Source organism: Coffea arabica, chromosome 10c (genome assembly GCF_036785885.1).
Source record: "Coffea arabica cultivar ET-39 chromosome 10c, Coffea Arabica ET-39 HiFi, whole genome shotgun sequence".
NCBI lineage: Eukaryota > Viridiplantae > Streptophyta > Magnoliopsida > Gentianales > Rubiaceae > Coffea > Coffea arabica.
Genome location: NC_092329.1, coordinates 50,083,349 through 50,092,728, shown reverse-complemented (window position 1 = coordinate 50,092,728; position 9,380 = coordinate 50,083,349). Strand labels below are relative to the sequence as shown.

The 9,380-nt window shown below is 33.9% G+C and overlaps 1 long non-coding RNA gene across 1 annotated transcript; it reads right to left on the bottom strand.

The window, feature by feature from the left end:
• Positions 1 to 4,081: 4,081 nt before the first annotated feature.
• On the bottom strand, positions 4,082 to 9,362 carry LOC140016214 (uncharacterized). Its single transcript, XR_011822558.1, has 2 exons — positions 6,212 to 9,362; positions 4,082 to 4,676 (listed from the first exon to the last, which is right to left on the bottom strand). It is a non-coding gene; the product is annotated as an uncharacterized lncRNA (long non-coding RNA).
• Positions 9,363 to 9,380: the final 18 nt, after the last annotated feature.

Sequence of the window (9,380 nt, the reverse complement as noted above, 5' to 3'; positions counted from 1 at the left end):
CTTTTATAAAACTTATTTGTTGTTGTACTTTAGTAATAGTATTTATTGTCTTATAAATAGATGAGGTTTGTAGAGTTTGTAATTCTCTTTGTTTAACAGGAGTTAAAAATTTAAATGTAATAGTTTTTCCCATTATGTTTATTGAAATTCCTTCATGACTTACTGAAAATGGATAAATTTGAATTAAAAAAGGTGTTCCTATAATTACATCATGATTTATATTTTTTACAATTATGAAATTATGTCTTATACAATAATTATCATTACATATTGATCCTTTAGTAAATTTGTTTTTTACTTGTAAATTTTCTCCATTTGCAGCCATTAATGTTTCTTTTGTTTTTTCACAATATTTTGTAGGAATTATTCCTTCTTTAATACAGCTTATATCAGCTCCACTATCTATTAAAACTATATAAGTTTCTTTGAAATTTTCTACTGTAATAGTTACAAAAGCAAACCATTTTTGAAATATCATTCTTTCTATGGTATTTAAATATTGAACTTCATCTGTTACTTTTTCAGATATATATATTTCTTCAGTTTTAGAATTAGAAGTTGAAGGCTGATCTTCTATTAATTTTTTATTTTCTATTAATGTTAATTTTGCTTCTATTTCTAAATCTTTAGTTTTTAATTCTATGATTTCTTGTTGTAATTGTTTTACTTGTATTTTAAGATTATTAATTTCTGTTTGAAGATCTTTGGTAGTTTCTCTTTTCATTGTATTTATATTGGGATATTTATCTAATAATTTCGAAATACTAAAAGATTCTATTATTTTTGGCATCTTATCTTCTTGAATAATTAGACTTTTTAATCTTTCTAAGTATTCTTTTTTAGCTATTGGATCTTCAATTTTTTCTATTATATCTAATAAGAATTCTTTATCTTCTTTTTTAGTTATAACATTTATATATTTTGGAATACAATTACAATCTTCTTCACTTTCTGAACTAGTTACATCATTATAACTTGTTATATAATTATCTTCAGAACTTTGATCTTTATCATTTATTAATAAATTTATTAGTTTATTTTTAATTTCTTCTTCATCTGCACAGATTTCAGTAATTTTTTTCTTTTAATCTACATTTGTTTGCTTTATGGCCTATTTTTCCACATTTGTAACAAACAATTTTCTTTTTAATAAATCTTTTCTTTTTAGTTGATTTAGTTGGTTCATTTTCCTTGTAATTTTTATATCTTATTTTCTTGGAATATTTCTTAACTTTCTTTTTGTATGCTGAGGGTGATTTTATTCTTTTTATTCCAAATGCATCACAAAATGATCCTACTTCTTTTCTTTTTGATCCATACTTTATTTGTAATCTTAATTCTGAACATAATATTAATCCTTCTTTTTTCACAAAAGCAAATAATTGTCCAAAAGTAATATTTTCGAATGATATTACATCTGTTCCCATTTCTTTTTGTAAATTATCCATTATTCTTTGTGAAAATAAACTTGGTAATCCAGTTATGAATCTTTCTTTCCAGAATGAAGCATTACAATCTGGTCTTCTTAATACATTTGTTAAAAACATATCTTTATACCATCTAAAATCTGATAAGGTTGGGCATCTTAAATTTGTTAAGAATGTTTTATTAGAATTTAATTATTCTTTAGGATTTCCTATGAAATACATAACTATTGTTACTATTAAAAATTCTGCAGCATCTGACTGTATTTGAATATTTCCTTGTTCATCTTCAATTTCTTGTGTATGTTCTAATATTGATAATTTATCTTGTAATGTTAAAGCATTATCCCACCAATTCTTTAATTGTCCAGTAAATCCTGAAACTAATAAGGTTGCAATATTTCTTTCTTGAATATTTTTAATTTTGTAAGCCAGTCTAGCCATTCCCATTTCTTGTAAATTATTTAATACTTCATATTCAGCTTTTCCATCTATGTTCCATTCATATATTGAATCTCCATCATATTTAGTAGTTCTAAATTTTGATCTTTCTTCATATTGAATGTCCGGAGGACTTGGTCTAGGATAATAGTTTTTTGAACTTATTATTTGTTTATTGAAATTTCTTCTTCTTATTCTATTAATTTGATTATTATTTATTTCTTCAAATTGATTTTCTATTGGTAAAATTATATCTTCTTCACTATCTGATTTTATTGATTCTTCAGATGTATTTTCTAATTCTTCAGTTGAGTCTTCTTCTTTTATTATTTCTTCTAATGTGTTTATTTTAGGAGTGGAAGGTTTTATTGTTATATTTTGTAATGATTGTGATATTTTATTTAATATGTTATCTGTACTGTTTATTTTTTGATTATTTATACTTTGAACTAAATCTTGTTCTTTTTCTCTTGTCAGACTTCTAGGCTGAAAATGAGGTGCTGAAATATCATTGGGGAATTTTAACTCTGGTTTCTTTAATGTATCTATTTTAGTATTTAAAACTTCCATATGTTGAGAAATTGTATGTAAAATTTGATTTGTATAATTATTTTGTTGATAGACTTTTTTAAGATCTTCTAGATTTATTGAATTATTTGTACTTGATTCGACTTCTCTTCCTTTTTTAAAAGGTGAGGCTATTACTTCTCCTTGTCCTACATTAATTTTTACTTCTTGTAATGGAGGATGTATTGAAGTTATTATTTGATCATCTTTTAATTTCCATTTTTTATATAAATTAGTTTGTACATTTATTTGAGGTGTATTATATATATCATTTATTCCTAATTTTGAGGTATAAAATGTTAACCAAGTGAAAAAAGGAAAATCAAATTTTTGCTTATCCAATTCATTTTTCCATTCTATTATTAATTTTTCTTTATATGTAGGTTCTAATTGAAAAAATCAATTTCTTTTTTCAGTATTTTCTTCATCTTCAAAATCTTCTTGTAAATATTGGTGATTTATTTTATATGGTTTACTTATAACATTTATTTCTCCTTTCATTTGTGAATGTGTGGGAGAATATTCTGATTGATTTTGATTTATAACTTCTGGTATTGGAGTTTTATATTTAAAATTTGAAGTACCTTCCATGGGAAAATTAATTTCAGTGGATTTATAATTTGAATGTCTAGCTGGTATCCACGAATATGAAGATTCGAGTCTTTCTCTTAATGATGAAAATCTTATTAAAGTACTTCCATCTGATTTTTCTATAATATCTTCAGTAGTTTGTTCTATATTTCTTGCTATTTGTGGATTTCTAATTTCAAATTCCTTAGGTATTGTTATTTCATTCCATTTTAATCTTTTTGGTGTGTATGTTGTAGGTTTATCTGCATCAACTTGTAATAAAGTTGTTTCTTCTTTTAGAGTTGGAGTCATTATAAACTTAGGATTTAAATGAGATGATAAAGGTCTATAATATATTCTATATATTATTGCAAAATTCTGACAGGTGCCGAACCTGTGCAATAATAAATACCTGCTCAAATAAAATACAAATTCTGTATATAGCGGTAAGCAGGGTCGAATCCACAGGGACTGGGGATAATTTAATTTCTTCTCAAGTTCCAGATATGGGGGGTTTTTGAAAATGAGAGTAACTAAATTGCTTGGAATAAATAAAATAAAATAAAACAACTACAACTCAAATAACTAATTATCACAATAAAAATAATAATGGACGAACTCTAGCCAAGGGACAATTTCGGAGATGGTTCACTTAATTCGATCACAGATGCAAGGATTATTCCAGTTACTATCTGATAAATTAGTTATAGTTGTCATACACGCGATAAACAACCAACTCTTCCTCAACTTGTCGATAGCCAAGGTACGACCGTTGACTATTTCTCTAATCAGGAAATAACCCTAGGTACGACCATAGAAGTTCAATTCCCTAATTGCATGAATAATTAGAAGAGCCTAATTCTAACCAATCAACACGCTACGAGGGTCTCTTTAAGTTAGCCTGTCTATCCCCCTGACACAAATCCAATCATGCCAGTTGCCACCAGTTCAGAATAATTAAACAATTACGGATTTAACTATCCTAATTGGCTTCAGGTTATTGAATTAATCTAGAATCCGGGCCCTGGATAATCGAATAATAAAACAACCATATGAACATAAAGCAGAAGATAGACAAATACCAGTGAATAATGGAAATAAATAAAAACTAATACGATCTCACAAATTTAGTAAAACCAAATCCTCCGTTGTTCTTGACTAGAGCGAGGGAATTAGTTCATATTTGGTGAACTAAACCCATACAAAGGGGAAACGGCAACTGCGGCCTTTGTCCTTGCTTGTGCGAATTCAATTTGGCCGAATGAATGAAAGAAAAACGAGAAACTACAGTGTATGATTCAATTCTTCAAAAGGCTCTGACATGTGAGGGAGCGAACTACCAAGAGCCCCACTAATATATGAAGAAGAAAAGTCAAAGGAACTAAGCTAAGTAGTCCTACGTACCAAGAAGATACAATCTATTACTCAGGACTAAAAGAATGAAGAAAAGTCTAAAGCTCTCTCTGTGTTGTGCGGCGGCTCCCCCTCCGGAGAGGAAGAAGATTCGGCCCGAAAAAGAAGACTTCGGCCTCCTCTTTTTAATGCTGTCTTCGGGCTAATTACCAAGAAGGGTTGTGGTTTGATATTCCAAAAATGTCCCTAGATGCCTGCTATTTGAACTCTTTTTTGATAATTGTCAAATTGGCCCTGATTGTGATATTTTTGTTCTACTCCCTGAAATAAATATAAATTACGAAAAGTGAGTAGAATCTAATAATTAATTCACATCAGGTCAGGTAATAGGGAAAATTAATAATAAAATAAATGATAAAATTGCAACCTATCAAATTCTTTGTATGTTTTTCAAATTCATTTCCTTGTAAATAAATATCTAATATGACTGATTTTAAAATATGAGGATCTGTTAAATCTATTGAAAAATTTGGAGCACAATTAAAATATATTGGTCCAAATCAGATGGAATTACCAAATCTAGTCAAAATACCCCAACCAGTACCATTGGTGCACCCCACAGATAATGAAGCAATTTAAATTGCAAACCCAATCAACAAAATGTACATGTGAGGCACCCACGGTCTATACAAATGTCCCAACAAAGCAGCGATTGCAATCAATAATCAGTAGTGGTCCTAATTTACTCAAATGCAGAATTAATGCAGCCCAACAATTCAACTGGATGTACCCACCTTGACAAGCAAAGCAAGTGGCACGGGTTTCCCAAGTCAACAGGCAATTCAGTGATAACTCAACCGAAATAACAGTAGAAACTTCAATTAAATACACTCAACATGAATAAGCCAAGCAAGTGTCATAGAAACTCCCCAATTCAACAAGCAATCACAGTATTTCAACTCACCCAAAAACTCAACAAATGGCTCCAGTTGGCCAGTAGAAGTCGCAACCCAAAATCAGCAATTTCAAGGATAACAGCTCAGGGCTTGGACAATAATCACTTAGCCAACCAAATAGAAGTACCCAATTGAGGTCCAATCACCCCACCAGTACCACTGGTGTAATAAACTATGGAAGAGAAATCACACACCACCAATATCAGGCCACCGACAAACCAAAATAACAATTAACACTGCTCACAATTGAGAATCGCAACAATCAAAAACACAAGCAAAGCTGCCTCCCAATTAGCAAAAGACAATTTCACAAATCCAGCCCACCCAAAAATTAGCAATTTCAATGATAACAGCCCCGAAAGTTGTCAATAAGAACTCTGCCAAACAACTAGGGTAAACAAATTCAATTGAAAATATTCCCTCCAGTACCACTGGGGGTAAAAACGTAGGCCAAAATCAATGAAACCTCAATCTCAACAAATAGCTCCAGGTGGCCAGTTTATGCACAATTGCACCCAACCCAAAAGAAGTAATAAATTCAAGTGAAAATACCCCAACCAGTGCCTTCCCCCACACCTTTTTTTTTTTTTTGGAATGAAAGAGTAAATGTACAACTCAATCAACCGAATTCGCAGTGATAGTTCCAAAAGTCAGCAATTCAAGCCCAAGCTTTCAGTGAAGAAAGGACGAATTAATTAGTGAAGAAAGGAACCCCAAGCTTCCAGCTCCCAATTAAGCAGCAAATAAGAGAGGACGAATCTATAGTAGCTACAAGAAATGACGCCCAATAGGTATACCACACAAGTGAAGAAATAAACTCCAATAGCCACAAATACCAATTGTGGAAAATCCTTAACAGCACCAATCAATGTTAGAAATTGGGGAATAAAGTCCAAATACCTCTGCTAGGACCTCGGCAGTAGGCGGACAGAGGAGCTGTAGTGGTGGCGGGCAAGCTGGAGTGGGGGCAGCGGCTGCGGGTGGTTGGTATGCGCGGAAGAGTAGAGCGCGCGGGACGGCGGCGTGCGGTCCGGAGACGAGCGAGGCCGCGGCGTCTGCGAGCTAATGGCAGAGCTGCTGGCATGCGACGGTGGACAGAGGAGCTGTTGCGCGATGGGTGAGGCGCGCGGCCGTGGAGCAGATCCGACGGCGGAGAGAGCTGGTGGCGGTTGCGGGTGAGATGGGTGGCAGGCAAAAGGGATTTCGGACAACAGAGAGGGAGCAGGGGAGAAGGAAGAAAGAAAAAAGAAGAAAGAAGGAGAAGAAAGAAAGAAAAAAAGAAAGAAAGAAAAGAAGGAAAAGAAAATTTTTTTTTTCTACGGAAATCAATTTTTTTAAAATTTTTTTTTTGAATTTTGGAAACTAAAGCTACGTTGATAAGAAAAATTTTCTTTGTTCTTTTTTTTTTTTTTTGAATCCTTACCTTTCCCGCGAACGTGACGCGGGCACGTCATGAGGGCAAGAGAGCTCTCAGAAGTTTCAGAATTTCTGATCGTGAGCTTCCTGCACGTCCCCACGCGGGCACGTCAAGAGGGCAGGAGAGCTCCCAGAAGTTTCAGAAATTTCTGATCGTGAGCTCCCTGCACATCACCACGCGGGCGCGTCATGACTGAAGGGCACCTATAAATCAGCAAAAACGAAAATTAACACCCAAAATCAGTCAAATTCAAGGAAAGCAGATTTAAACTATGACACGAAACCAATCAATCAATTAAAAGAAACAATTGGGTTGCCTCCCAATGAGCGCATTTCTTTAATGTCTTTGGCTAGACATGCTATGCTTGTTCACGGGGGATAAAATCTTGTGGCTCGTTTCAATGCTTCATCTTCAATATGATCCTGGTAACCCTCATAGATGGAGTAATCTTTGAGCACACGAGTTTCGGGCTTCCATGGACTAGTAAATGGCGCTAAACAAGTCAACAATGATCTGCATTCTCCACTCACTCCTCCACCACACGCATTCATCGGTTCAAGATATTTTTCCATTGCCACTCTTAACTTATTCCTGTCATGAAATTTCAAATTTTCTGGTATAATAAAATCAATTTCAGTAACAGGAATTGAAGAAGATGAATTAGGAAAATATTGATTAAGGAGTGGAGAAGATGTCACCGCATTTGAAAATTATTCACTGGATTCATTCATTTGAATAATTTGATGTTGGAGTCTCATGTCTTCCGCTTCAACTTTCTTTTCAACTGTATCTTTGGATCCTCCTTCTTGAGACTCTTGCAGTTCCATATCACTTGTCAGGATAATTGCACTCTCACCTTTCTTAGAGTCATTGATGGTCTGTGAGGGCAAGTCTGACATGAATGACGATTGTTGAGACTCTTGCAGCTGAAAACTCATTGGCCCCTCTTCATAATTAACGTTAGAGTTATCCCACCATCCTTGATCATACCGGTTTGAATAAGGGTCATACCACGTTTGAGATCGAGGTGAAGAATCTCCAAATTTTTTTTTGAGATAGTCACTCAGGTAGTCTTGATATTCGGGGCACATACCGGTTGAATGATCCCTGGCATAACAAATTTCACAGGTTGCATTAGCCATTCTTTCTCTAACAGAGTTTAGTGCCTCTGCATATGCAGACCTCACAAAAAAACTAGCCTCATTGCCTTCCCCGGAAATAAAATCCAGTATATCACCAAAATACGGAGTGTAAGAAGCCATAAACTAAATAAAAAAATGTAAACAAGATGAATTGAAAAAGAAACAAATAACTAGCGCCAGTCCCCGGCAACGGCGCCAAAAATTGACAGGTGCCGAACCTGTGCAATAATAAATACCTGCTCAAATAAAATACAAATTCTGTATATAGCGGTAAGCAGGGTCGAATCCACAGGGACTGGGGATAATTTAATTTCTTCTCAAGTTCCAGATATGGGGGGTTTTTGAAAATGAGAGTAACTAAATTGCTTGGAATAAATAAAATAAAATAAAACAACTACAACTCAAATAACTAATTATCACAATAAAAATAATAATGGACGAACTCTAGCCAAGGGACAATTTCGGAGATGGTTCACTTAATTCGATCACAGATGCAAGGATTATTCCAGTTACTATCTGATAAATTAGTTATAGTTGTCATACACGCGATAAACAACCAACTCTTCCTCAACTTGTCGATAGCCAAGGTACGACCGTTGACTATTTCTCTAATTAGGAAATAACCCTAGGTACGACCATAGAAGTTCAATTCCCTAATTGCATGAATAATTAGAAGAGCCTAATTCTAACCAATCAACACGCTACGAGGGTCTCTTTAAGTTAGCCTGTCTATCCCCCTGACACAAACCCAATCATGCCAGTTGCCACCAGTTCAGAATAATTAAACAATTACGGATTTAACTATCCTAATTGGCTTCAGGTTATTGAATTAATCTAGAATCCGGGCCCTGGATAATCGAATAATAAAACAACCATATGAACATAAAGCAGAAGATAGACAAATACCAGTGAATAATGGAAATAAATAAAAACTAATACGATCTCACAAATTTAGTAAAACCAAATCCTCCGTTGTTCTTGACTAGAGCGAGGGAATTAGTTCATATTTGGTGAACTAAATCCATACAAAAGGGAAACGGCAACTGCGGCCTTTGTCCTTGCTTGTGCGAATTCAATTTGGCCGAATGAATGAAAGAAAAACGAGAAACTACAGTGTATGATTCAATTCTTCAAAAGGCTCTGACATGTGAGGGAGCGAACTACCAAGAGCCCCACTAATATATGAAGAAGAAAAGTCAAAGGAACTAAGCTAAGTAGTCCTACGTACCAAGAAGATACAATCTATTACTCAGGACTAAAAGAATGAAGAAAAGTCTAAAGCTCTCTCTGTGTTATGCGGCGGCTCCCCCTCCGGAGAGGAAGAAGATTCGGCCCGAAAAAGAAGACTTCGGCCTCCTCTTTTTAATGCTGTCTTCGGGCTAATTACCAAGAAGGGTTGTGGTTTGATATTCCAAAAATGTCCCTAGATGCCTGCTATTTGAACTCTTTTTTGATAATTGTCAAATTGGCCCTGATTGTGATACTTTTGTTCTACTCCCTGAAATAAATA